Genomic DNA, 14,287 nt, shown 5'->3' on the forward strand with positions numbered 1-14,287 from the left:
TGTCCCATAGATTCCGATATGTTGTGTCTGTGTTTTCATTTATCTCTAAGAATTTTTTAATTTCCTCCTTGATGTCTTCTATAACCCATTGATCATTCAGTAACCTATTGTTCATTCTCCAAGTGATGTATGCTTTTTCCTTCCTTCTTTTATCGTTGATTTTCAGTTTCATTCCATTATGATCAGATAAGATGCATGGTATTATCTCTACTCCTTTATATTGTCTAAGAGTTGCCCTGTGACATAATATATGATCTATTTTTGAGAAGGATCCATGTGCTGCTGAGAAAAAAGTGTAACTGCTTGATGTTGGGTGGTATACTCTATATATGTCAATTAGGTCTAGGTTATTAATAGTGTTATTGAGTTCTATAGTTTCCTTATTCAACTTTTGTTTGGAAGATCTGTCCAGTGGCGAGAGAGGTGTGTTGAAGTCTCCCATGATTATGGTATGGTGGTCTATTAGACTCTTGAACTTGAGAAGAGTTTGTTTGACGAACATAGCTGCACCATTGTTTGGGGCAGTTTCCGCGGGCTCCTAGCCCCGGTCCAGGGAAGTTCCGGAATCCGGAACTCGGCCGCTCCGTGCTCGGTGTAAGCTCCTATAAGAGTAGGCTCCAAGAAGCAGTCCCCGCGGGCTCAGTTCCGGGAGCCGGAATTCGGCCGCTTAGTGCTTGGTGTATGCTCTGATAGGAGCAGGGTCCAAGAAGCAGCCTCCACAGACTCTGCAGCCCTGGGCCAGGGCGGTTCTGGGACGGTTCCGGGAGCCGGAACTCAGCCGCCCCGCGCTCGGTGTTCGCTCCTATAAGATCAGGTTCTAAGAAGCACCCAGGCACTGAACCCTAGCAATCTGTCTGCAAGCCGCAGGCGAATGGCAGCCTGAAATTACCTGTTCTATGGCTGAATGAGCTGCGGTCAGTCGCAAACAGGGATGGTGACGTCAGCTTTCCAACATGGTGGCTGCTGGCCTCCTCTGTGGTCTGACCAGTGTGGAGAACCGAGATGGATCGCTTCCTTCCCCCGTCTCGAACCCAGAATTCAGCCCTGAGTACGGTGCTTGCACGGCTGGCAGAAACTGCAGCACTGTATCCCTGCGTCGCTATCTCCTCGTTTCCCAGCGCGTGCTGCAGACTCTAGCCGCGGGGCGATTTGCTGAATAAGCAGTGTTACCCTCCGTGCGACAAACCTCTCGCGTTTGAGTCCCCGTAGCTGATCCTCGTGCGATGGAAATCCTTCCTCCAGGTTCCGGAGCACCCCACTATTGCTGGAAATTCCTAACAAGATATCCTTTAGCCGTCCTGACTTGTCATACTCCCACACAGTGAAGCAGCACATGGGGGCAATGCACTCCCCTCGCCGCCATCTCCTGATTTTCTTTTATTGCAGTACTTTTACTGATATTATTCTCAGTGTGTGGTTATGTGTGATAAATTTTCTGAAGACTTATTATGGGGTAATATTTTTTACCATGGCTATATGTTTTACCTATATAAAAAATTCTAGGTCCTGATTTTTTTCTTTTTTAAAGTCTATATGTACTTTTTAAAAACAGGCTTTTATAATTTTTTTAGTCTGATATTTTAAAATTTGACTGAATAGATCCAGGAAAAATATTTTTTTCTTATTTTTTGTTTTGAGGGCTTTGTAGATCTTTTCATTCTAGGTCTTTTGTATTTCCTTAATTTGAGGATTTTATCTCCATTGTTCCTCCAAATATTTACTTTACTTTCTACTCATATGTTAACAATTATATTCTTTTCATATTGCCTAGCTTTACTTTTATATTTTCTTTTGCTTTTTTTTTCCTCCTCCTTCCTTTGTTCAGAATATCTCAATCTGGTCTTCCAATGTGCTCATTTCCTCAGCTGGATCCCCATAATATTTATCCCATTTATTATGTGTTATTTAGCCCATCTGTTGTATTTTCCATAACAACTTTCTCACTTGTTTTTATTTTTAAAATAGTTTTATTATTTATGCTGCCAATATTTTCCCTTTTTGTTGTTTAGTGTATATTTTAGGTTTATTTTAAATTCTTTGCCCATTCTAATACTGCTTCTGAAAAAAATTGAAATCAATTCTTTATAAATAGGTTTCTGGTTGTTTCAACCTGTGAAATTCTATTCTCCTGGAACTAGAGCTTGCTTCATGTACAGGAAAAAGAGAAAGCCTAGTGCTGATTAGGTGTTGTTGGGGAAGTATGCTGAAACCTAGGGTAAAGTACCAGGCATGAGAAATTCACAGTTTTTCCTCCTCCATGACTGGCAAGTGAAGCTGCTTTCAGGGAAAGAGCCAATTAGGATATGTAGTTGAGACCAGGGGTATCAAGGGGGAGTGCTGGGGAAACAACTGCTGGGTCCATTCTGTCCCAGGAGTTTTCTCTGCTCTTTACCTTGTGGCTCTTCTGTGCCACTCTCTGGTCCAATTTCTCCCCAGTCTCTTCATGACTTCTAGTTGTTTAATTTAAGATGACAAGAATGCAAAGTATGTGGGCCTGGAGACAGAAACTGTTTATCCTTGCATCTACAGAGACCAGGATAGGGTCTGGCACATAGTAATGGTCTAATAACTAATTTGACAGCGAAATAGTCTGAAACAATAATAAATTGAACTATGGTGGCACAAGAATGGTATTTACATGTCATTTACAAATACATATTGGTTATTGAACAAAGACTGAAGATAGAGGTAAGGCTAAAAAGGGAATTTGAAGAACATTTAAGTTCATCAGGTTATTCTATAGAATTAAAATATTTGGTTCATTATTCATACAACATCAGACAAGAAGTACTTATTTTCTATACATTAAATGCATATAATTTTATGTGACCTCTATGAGGCATTTAATATTGTTGTAAAACTTTTTCTCTTGAAACTCTCTTTCAAAAGATATATCCTTCCCAACACCAGCCTCTCAAGTGTTGTTTTCCTCAGACCATTGATTTCTGCTTTTCAGGCTGATCTCATTCCCCTTCAACACAGTTCCTTGAGTTCCACCCAGTCACTCTTCTCAGCCTTTTCTCTTTTCCTGTATGGTCTTACAGAACCCCAAGGTTATACCTACCACCTACATAATGGTGATGCCTAAATGCAAATTTCCAACCCTCACTTCCCTCCTGAGTCCCAAGCTCACTTTCTTTTGACATCTTCATTTGGAGTTCTCACTGGCATCTTAAGCTCAGATATTTTCTCCCAACAGATATAATTTTTTTTAGTACCAGAGATTGTACCCCACTGTACAATCCCCACATTGTACAGTGGGAGCCACATCCCCAGCCCTTTCTATTTTGAGACAAGATCTTGCTAAGTTGCTTAGGGCCTTGCTAGGTTGCTGAGTCTGGTCTCAAACTGGTTCTCCTCCTGACTCAGCTGAAATTATAGGCGTGTGCTATCATGCCCAGCATAGTTTCTTCATCTTAGTAAGTGATATTATTTTCACCACTCTAGAAATCTTTGATAGACCCTTTTTACTCCATAGACACACTTAATTTAACATGTCCATTCTACCTTCTCTTTTTCTGTTTTTCCATCCTCACTGTTGCTTCCTTATTTAGGGGTCTCATAAAAAAATGTTTTTTGAAGTTCTGGGGATCAAACCCATGACCCCACATATGCTAGACAATGCTCTATCACTGAGATACATCCCCACCCCTTCTCATCTACCATTTCAATAACTGCCTAAATATCCTCCTTTCAATCTTTCCTCCATCAAACCTGTCTTTGACCATGCCATTACTTTTCCTAAAATGATTCAGTAACTCTCCATCATGATGAAAATAAAGCTGAAACTGTTATCATATAGTTGTACTTTCTTCATAATATAGTCCCAATCTGTCTCATCTCTGATATCCCCTATGCTTTACTCCTCCTCCAGGAGGTTCACACAATTTGTGATTCTTCAGATATATCATTTGTATTCTCCCTGTAGGGAAGGTTTATCTGCTTTATTTACTCTTAGTTGGGTGAGAAGAGTCAGCAATGATCTGGCTAGGAGAAGGAGAAAGGCCTAAAGTTTAGCTGGCAGAAATGGAACCCCTGATTTCAGTAATTGCAAGAAAAACTGAAGGTCAGACAGAAAATGTGACAGAGCTGTCTTGTAAAATGAGAAGTAAAAGAAGGAAAGGCAATAAAAGTGTTCAAGTTCATTGCCCATCATCCAATTCTTATTGACCTGGAATTGGGATCATCTTAAAGTAATTGCACAAAAATGTGAGTGAAAAAAATCAGTAATTGAGGATCTTGAACTAATAAGTAAGCACTTTCTTGGGTGAAAATCAAGGAATGATTTGGGGGAAGGTCTGTATTATAAACAAAGAATGAAGTCATGGAGGGAGAGAGAATGGTTTATATATACATAGAGGATTTACCTGATCTTGTGTTTGGCAGAGCTTTGTAGTTCTACACACCTGTGTTTTTCACCCTGTTTTTGGTCAGAATCAGTGTAAACTAATAACACATGTGCTTATTAACTATCTCTCATATTCTATTAGCATGATGCTATTTGGGAAGAAACCCTGGAAATCAAGAAGCTAGTCTTTGGAAAGACACTCATTTTCTACCATGGGTTTGGAACAATCCAGTCAGTTTGCTATTGTCTTGCTGTTCCTATTCTTGCCATTATTAGATGAGGGGGAATAGTGGAATAGAGAAGGCAGAGTCAAATCTATTCAAGTCCATTTTGGAGATTAGAGCAGCATGTTAACATCTGTAAGGAACTTGTTAAACTATTATTTCCTCAAAATTTAATCCTATGCTATTATTAAAAAAAAAAAAAAAAAAAAAAAAAAAGCTTTGAGCTGGTGATATAGCTCAATGGTAGGTTGCTTGCCCAGCATGCCAGAGGCCCTGGTGGGGGAGTTGGGGTGGAGGGGTGTGGCAGATGGGAGGGTGCAGGGTGGGGAGTGAGGGGTGGGTGGAGTGGACAATAAAAAAGTTTTGAGAGCCAGGGAAAAACTCAGTTTTTTGCTAAGACCTTGTGCTTAAAGGCCCGGGTTGTGGCTCAGTGGTAGAGCACTTGCCTAGCATGTGTGAGGCAATGGGTTCAATCCCTGGCACCACATAAAAATAAACAAATAAAATAAAGGTATTGTGTCCATTACAACTAAATAATAATAATAATAATAATAATAATAATAATAATAATTTTATTATTATTATTATTTTTAAAAGATCTTGTACTTAAAAAGAAAAGAAAAAAAAGGCAGAGTGGTAGGTGAAAGGGAGGGGAAAAGTGAGGAAGTTTTTTATACCAAATGGTATTATCTTCAACATATTATTATATGAAAATAATGATCCAGAACAGTGGGCATTTCATGCTAGTTTTCATGTAAGAAATGGAAAAATAAGAATAAATATGGAGCTGAGAGCTGTGGTCCACACTTGTATTCCCAGGTGTGGGAGGACTTGGGAGAATAAGGTGGAAGGTTCCCAAATTTGAGACCAGCCTCAGCAATTTAGAGAGGCTATGTCTCAAAATTTTAAAAATACATAAAGTGTTAGGATATAGATCAGTAATAGAGCACCCTGGGTTCAATCCCTAGTACCCTCACACACACACACACACACACACACACACACACAAACACACACAGGTGTGTGTGTGTGTATGTATATTTACATACACATATATTTACATACATATATATTTTTACATACATTATATTATTTCTATTTTTTGTGTGTATAAATATATATACATATCTTGCTGATATTTGAATAATACAAAGTTATCTAAGAACTTAATTGAATGGTCTGTGTTGGGAAGAAATGGAAAACAAAGTGAGTAGAGATGAAGTGTTAGCAAATATCTTAATTTGGATTTTTATGTTGTTTTGGTATTTAACATATGCAAATGTTTTATTCATCCAAAAACAAAATCAGTTTAACCATTGCTGTGTATTTGTTACTTTCTAGAAGCATCAGAAAGATCAGACAACTGATCATCAGACATTTGGGGGAGAAAGAACTTCATTACAATGTTGTCTCTGCTCGAACAAAAGAAGATAACCCCAATAAGCAACTGACTAAACACAATGTACAATTATACAATAAATATGCACAGTTGTTAAGAGTCATGGTGTAAATATACATTTATTAACAGTACTTGTAGGAAATTGTGATGCCAAATAATATGCAAAATATGATCTCTATGTAAATAAAAATCTGCGGGGGAACAATGCAATAAAATGTTAATTTGAGAATACAGGTGATTTTAGTTTAATCTTTGTTTTCTAATGTAGCTGAGTTAAAATTATATTATTAAATAAATTTTTAAAATGCCTTTCACTGGGGCTGGGATTGTGGCTCGATGGCAGAGTGCTTGCCTAGCATGTATGAGGCACTGGGTTTGATCCTCAGCACCACATAAAAATAAATAAATAAAATAAAGGTACACTACACTGTAGTGTAGTCCATCTACACTGTACCTCTCTCTCTTATTCATTAGTTAGGATGTCCTTTTACATTTACTACCATGAATGCATAGCAGTAGCAGAAGCATTGACGTTTATTGAGTGTTTAGCATGTCCCAGACACTGTCTTAAACACTTTACAGAGCTTATATAATTTTATCATCAGAACAAAATAATGAGGCCAGAGTTACTATATTCTATTCTACAGGTATGGATCCCTAGGTTTACTGAAGGTGAGTACTGATCCCAGGTCACATCAATATAATCAGAGGGATATTGTGAAGCTAGATAATATGACCCTGAAACTTACGGCCTCCATCACTGTGCTATCACATTTCATATATACCTATGTTGGGCAACTATTTCACTCTATATATTCCTGGCATTCTGGAGCTCTCTTTAATCTTTGAGTTCCTGTGAACTAACTCAGCTTCTGGCTTTTCATACACAACTTAATGTTTGTTGAATTAATGAATGAATTTGTTTTAAGCTGGAGAAGTTGTTCAGCTTTAGCTGCCCTTTGTATATTATTGAGTGTGACAGTTCCTAACCATATCAGTTGGTTCCCTTCTAGGTTGCCTATCAGAAATAACTGTCTAGACACATATTATAAATTTCATATTTTTGACAGTCATGCATTCTATACTGTATAGTAGAAAAGTAATTTTTCCTTCTGTCACTAAACCTGCCAAGAAAAATTTATGACACATGCATCAAGTGCCCAGCATTCTGCAGGCTGTGTCCTAGGTACCAGTAATACAAAGATAAAATCTTGGTTCATGTTTTTTTTTTTTTTTTTGAGATGGAGTCTTGCTAAATTTCTCAGGCTGGGGCTGGCTTTGTAGCTCAGTGATACAGCACTTGCCTAGAATGTGTAAGGCACTGTGTTTGATTCTCAGTAGCATGCATAAATAAATAAATAAATAAATAGTCCATTATCAGCTAACAAAATATTAAGAACAAAATTTCTCAGTCTGGTTTCCAGCTTGAGACTCTCCTGCTTCAACCTCCTGAGTCCCTGGTATTACAGATGTGTGCCACTGTGCCTAGCCTGCTTTATGATTATAAGGGATTCATTGGGTGGAGCAATAGGCAGGAGTGCAGTATGCCTAGTCATTAGACTTTTATGAAAGACATGGAGGAATATACAAGTCTCCACAGAGTCCAGAGAAAGAATAGCTTGCTCCAATTGGTATGGAGTGTCTTTGAAGAGGTCCCAGAGGAGTGGCAGTGACTGCACTGAATTTTAAAGGTGAATAAGGCTAATCATAGGGAGTGCACAGAAAAGATAAACCAGGATATACTTTTAACAATAGGAGCTTGAATAAAGAGAAGTGTGTTTTGTCAATTCACATTTTGAGAAAAGGCTTCCCTGATAAGAATCCTAATCATTTCTATGTGAATGGATCAATTAAAGTAACCTAGAGAATAAGGATTTAGGAAGTGTATGCAAAAAGAAACTCTTGTGTGTGTGTATGTGTGTGTGTGTGTGTTTGTTGTGTGCACATGCACACACTCTGGCAAGCCTGTGTTCTGTGTGCAGGATAAAAGAAAACAGGAATAGTTTCATGCAATGGAAAACTAAATCTTGTTATAGATCACGTCTTTGTTTTCTGACATTCTGAACAGTAATTGCAGTAATTGTGACTAGGTCAGTTCCCTACATGCTGGCTTTGGCACATGTGTTCCTTCCACTGATTCAGGTAGCTTTGTGTACAGTTATTTTCTGTATTATGACTCATTATCCAGTGATGGGGTAAAATTTATGAGTTTTAAAATATGACATTTTTAAATACAGAGAGAATTTTGGCTTTTATCATGATTTCAAACCAAATAAATATATGACCAAGTATGTGAATGGCATATTTCTTTCTAAACACTTATCTAAAAACAAGGGAAGGGACCAAATCCATCCTTCATGGTCACCAGAGGCCCAGGACCATAGCAAAATTACTGAAAGTGCCCTTGAGATGACCTGGTTAGTGCCCAGGAAAAAATGTCCTGGAAGCAGACCAGAATCATTTAGTCTGATCCCTCAATTTTTTAAAAACTACAACTGATTTCATTTCAGTTTACATATTGAAAATCATACTCCAGATTTCTTTATCTTGATCACTTTGCTTGTGAGAATAAAAGAATTAGAAGTTAATTAAATTCCAGACAATTTTTAATCAAAGGGTTAAAAAACAATTAAAAGAAACTTAGAAATATTACCCAACTGCAATTAGAAGAGTAGTAAAAAAATCAAAAAAGTAATTTAATAAACTTGCTTTTATCTGCAAAGGAAATTTTACATCTTTACTACCTAACTAAGTGAACCACAAAAAAAAGGAAATGTATGTGAATTATGTTTTAAATAGGAACAATTTGGGGAAAAGATATTGGAGATGTATAAAATCAGATTTTTATTTCTTCAGTACCTTTAGTGAATTGCTTTAATTAAGCAGCTGGTAACATTGGGCAATCCTGGACAGGAAGCAGATTGATCTTTATGTTTACTTTATTACACAGTGCATTCTTGGCACACAGTTAGTGCAAAATACTAGCCTCTTGAATCTTTCATCACTCAAGGTCATGGAGAAGTTCATTACAGGGCGTCTTTTATAATGAATAGGTTTTACTTTCACTAGTTAAATGATGAAATGTTACTGGCAATTCAAGACAGGTATAATTTGCGCTTGATGTTCAAAATGTTTGGTTAGATAGTACATTTCCCATCCTAAAGCTGTATATATCCTCTGGTACCACCCCTTTGCCTGACTGCAATTGCCAATGTAAAAACAACCACTGCCCAGATACCAGGAAAGATCTGGGATAAGGTGACTGATGTTAGGCACCAATGTCCCCACATATCCTGACCACTTAAATTGTTCCACTCAGTCTGAATACTCAGACACAACCTATGCTGCCTGCAAGCATGAGGTTTTCAGTAGGAAGAATAACTAGTATTCGATGAAGATGGGGATGGCAGGGTACTTTACCCTAGACCAGGGCTTCCTGACTTAGCACTACTGATATAAGGAGCCAGATAATACTTAAAGAACATTGTAGGATGTTCTGCAGCATCCTTGGTCTCTGCTTATTATATGCCAGTAGCAACCCTGTAGGGTGTGAGAATCAAAAATGCCTGCAGACATTACCAATTGTGTCCTGGTGACAAATAGCTTCCAATTGAGACCATTTGTGCTAGATCTATGTCTTATCAGGTTTAAGGGGGGATTTCTGCTTCTTGTGAGTTTGAAGAATGCTGCATTTTATCTCTATATTCTGTACTATGACCTAAGAGGAGAAAAGAGTTCTTTTCCTGTTGTACTTCATACCACATGACAAAACTGAACACAAGACAGCCTCCAACTGAAGGCTCTTATTATTTATTTATCCATGCTGAGGATTGAATCTAGGGCCTTGTGCATGCTAGCCAAGTGTTCTACCACTGAGCTATATCATCAGCCGTTTTAAAATTTTTATTTTGAGACAGGGTCTCACTAAGTTGCACAGCCTGGGTCCCCAATTTGTGATCCTCCTGCCTCAGCCTTCTGAGTAGCTGGTTTGACAGGCATGAGCTACCACACTGAGCTAATTTTTTTTAAAAAAAAATTAGTTTAATAATGTTTTGCTGCTGTTATACAGATTCCAGTTTCTCTTTTAACCAATTTTTCTGCTAGGAATCTATCTTCCTTTCCTTACTCTTTTGTTCAAAAACAGAACCTTTTTTTTTCTTTCTTCCAGATCTTTAGGTTACAGGGAAGCAAGATCTTTTTCCTATATATTGCAAGTCTCTCTATCGTACTGGTTGAAATTTTTCTCTTTGTTGTCATCCAAAACCACACTCCTGAGTCTTCCTGAATACAGTGCATGGTATTATCCACATTATTCCATACTTTAATTGGTGAGCTGTTGGTCAATTCTTTTCATCCTGTGGGAGTGTTCTCCACCCACACACACCTAAGAAGAGAGCACATCTTAGCATAACTATCTCCATCGTCATTCTCCATTTGAGAAGCAGCCCTTGCTTTCCTTCTTTTCTTTGGCCCACTGACAGTCTTCACCCAGAGAATACTGAATTGCCTTAAGGAAGTCAGTGGTTCTCACACTGTGGCTCACATCAGAATCATCTGAAAAACTTGCTGAAATTCAGATTATTGGTTCTACTCTAGACTTCTGATCTATTTGGGAGTAAGGCCCAATAATTTGCATTTGCAGAAAGTTTCAGATGGTGCTTCTGCTCTGGACACCACACCCTGAGAACCACAAGTCATATGACAGAGGGAAAAGTCCTCCAGTTAAATCTGAATGAGGCAGAGAATACACTTTGTGTTGAATACTGGTTTCTTTATCCAAAAGGTCAATGTTTCTTGACAAGTTCTATTCTGCCAGCAACTCTAATTGAGCTTGAAAAGGACAATGAGAAAGAACTCCTAGAACAAAAGAACAACCACAAAACAAAACAAAACAAAACAAACAAACAAAAAAAAAAACAGAAAAACAACAACAACAAAACTACAACTCAAATACTCCTAGGTGGTTCTACCATCAGCAGCTGAATTGCCAGCTGCCGGGCTTTCAGAGAAAGGTTATGGCACACTCCTCTGTGAAGCAGATTACATTTGTTATTTTAGCAACTCACAGATATTAAGTAAATAATGAGAGTTTTCTAAGGAAATCGGAGAGGAAGTATGAGACTTGGAGCATAAACACCCGGACTCTAGTATGGTAGAAGTACCTAGGCAAGTCACTCTCAAGACTTCTAATTTATGAAGGGTTTAGGTTTCTTCTCAGAGACCCCTTAAAGAGCTATGAGGCTAAAAACACTTCATTGAGCAGGAACACATAGGATCCTGGTGCCAGGGTTGAAATAAAGTTAACTTGATGTGCCAGGGTTCTGCCTGGTCTTCCTTATTAGGCTTAAATGTGTCTTTGGTATCACTTTCAGAATGAGGCAATTCATGGCTGGGGCTGAGACTCAGTGGTACAGCATTGGCCTAGCACACCTGAGGCACTGGGTTTGAACCTCAGCACCACATAAAAATAAAATAAAGGTATTGTGTTCATCTACAACTAAAAAAAAAATGTATAAAAAATGAGGCAGTTCATACCATCATATAACATACCAAGTATGGTAGGCTCAATAATTACCTCCAAAGATATCCAGATCCTAATTCCCAGAACCTGTGAATGTTACCTTATGTGGTAATGGGAACCACGCAGGTGTGCTTAAAGGGTTTTGAGATGGGAGATTTTGGGGACCTAAAGGTAATGGTAAGGATCATTGTAAGATCATTGTAAGAGGGAGACAGAGATTTGACAAAAGAGAAGGCCATGTTACAACAGAAAAGGGGGAGAAAAGGTGATGTGATATAAAGCCATTGGCTAAGGAATGAGAACAGCCTCCAGAGGAAGAGATACCCCTTGCCCTGCCCTGGAATGTTCAGAAAGAATCAATTCTTTTGATACCCCGGTTTTACCCTGTGAGACTCAACTAAAACTTCTGACCTCCAGAAAGGAAAGAGACACTTTGCCTTAGTAGATAAATGGTTTAGCTCAAGCTTTGGCATATTGTGGGTGCTTCCCATATACTCTTATGAGCTGGCTGCCAGAGGTGCACAGGAACCATGAGGACAGGCCTAGAGTTGAGGTTAAATCTAGAGCACCTGCCCAAGCAAGCCTGTCTCCTCAGTTTCCTGAGTCCCTGCCAAATCTGTTCTAGGGGCAGATACACATCATCTTATCAAGGCCCTGGGAGGAAATTTTTGTTGCTATTGCAGGGAGTCAGGGTCATGAAACCATTCTAATTCACCAATAACTGCAAATATGGCCTGTGTCCATAACTCTTTTGGACCTTCTTTGATCTAATTGTCCCTGGTTGCCATCAATCACTTCCTCCAGATTTTCACTAAAAATCAATGGTGGAATACTAACCATGAAAACAATAATATCTGTTTATTGAGGGTATAATATGCAATGGGTTCTATGCACAGTATCTTCTTTCTACAGCAACAATACAAAGTGGGCATTATTTTATCTTCTTATATATAGTTAATTGAGACTTAGATAAAAATATTTTACCCCAGATCATATTGGTAAGCAATGATGGAGCCCATAGTCAAGAAAGTTCTACCTGATTCCAGCATTTGTTACATTGGTTTTGACTGAAAGAAAATGTTCACACAAGTACTTAGCACAGAATTTGTTACATGGTAAGACTTTAATGTTAGATTTTTAAGTAATTATTGTATGTTTATATCTATGATGTGGCTATCTACCAGAATGCACACCGTGCAACCCAACCAGCATTGTGTCCTAGGGCCTCACAGATGGACAGAGACCATTTGGCCTTTTTATATTCCATGTTTCTGGAGAGCTTCAAAGCCATGCAGATACTCTTCTCTTCCTTCATCATTATTCCTCCACATGTCTGATTGTTTCTAGAAGTGGAAATAAAGGGGCTATGACCAAAAGGGAAATCAATGGGGGAAAATGCACGGGTGGAGGGGCTGTCTTCTTCACCTAGTGTCCTGTCAAACTGATCCCCTCTTTGTCTGCATTGTCATTGTCTCAGAACCTCCATACCCTCACCTTCCACCAAACACATACTGCTGTCTAGGAGGCAGAGGAGCTGATGGGCAGTGGGATAAGCCTCTAAGGCAAGCATGTGGTGCACAAGGTCCCTTTCCCTCATTTTTGACTGATGGCAGGCATCATTAGTTGATCATAGCACTCTCCTCCCTCCGATGAACTCAGATCAATAGAGAAGTCACTCTGGCATATGTGGCAAATTGCATGAAATAGCAGACAAAGGATCCTGTGATTTCTTTCTAAATTGTGAGTTCACTTAGCAATTTCTAAATTATACCCATTCATTTATGCCCAGGTCCTATTCTAATTATTTTGGGAAGGTTTTCCTTAACTTACTGATATTTATCTCACCTAAATTCTTTCTCTTTAATACTGACATATTTAGATTTTGTGGGGACTGAGACTTAAGAATAATTTTGTAATGTTTTCTATAGAGCAAATGGAAAGATAATTCAGTTTTTCTTCTAGGTGGATACAAATTTGTTTCAAAGAATTTCTCTTGGCTTCATATTCGTTATTGATAATACCATGCAAAATTTCAAGGGTTTGCTCATTTAGGAAAACAATCATTAATTTTCTTTCATATATGAGCTCTGAGTTTTCGGTGCAATGTCTAATTAGAAACAATCTTAAACTTGAGGACACTCATTGCCCAATTTTTTCTCAATGTCTTCATATCCTTAAAATTTATTTCTAGGAAGAATGTGTCTAAGTAGCTAAAATTGTTAGGATGGACCCATTATGTTCTTGAAAAGGGCACTGAGCAGATTCCTTGGAGTAGCAATGGCCTATTGCTATTCCTCAGAGTGAGTAAAGTCATGTTCCTTTTGAAGTGGGAAGCAGAACTTGTATTCAGTTTTTCAAGGTTCCTCAGAGAGTAAATGCAATACCATCATCATAAGTAAGGAAGCTGAGTTCTTGAGAAATACTATGTTATACAGGGCTTTGCTTTCTTTTCTATTTATTTAAGGAGTTCAGAATGTACACCATGTTTAATAAATATTCCTAAGTTTTAATCCTCTCACAACATCTAGTAAATGCCTGCAAGAATTCAAAAATACAACATTTAAAAAGTGAATAAATGAAGAATATAGGATCAAGCAACTCTGAATATTCTGGTTGCCCTTTTCTAGATTTCTTGTTCAGACAGTGTTAATGGTAACGTGTCTTTTTAACTAAATTTCAGGCTTACCTTTTTGCCTTGTGGGATTAAAGTTTATGTGAAATCAGAGAGTGTTAGCATTGAAAGACACCCTAATAATCACCTAGTTCTTTCTTGTTTTTAGTGGACAAGGAAACTG

The sequence above is a fragment of the Marmota monax genome, unplaced genomic scaffold (assembly GCF_021218885.2).
Source record: "Marmota monax isolate L192 unplaced genomic scaffold, Marmota_monax_Labrador192_F-V1.1 WCK01_AAM20220418_F8-fsc00019, whole genome shotgun sequence".
Classification (NCBI taxonomy): domain Eukaryota; kingdom Metazoa; phylum Chordata; class Mammalia; order Rodentia; family Sciuridae; genus Marmota; species Marmota monax.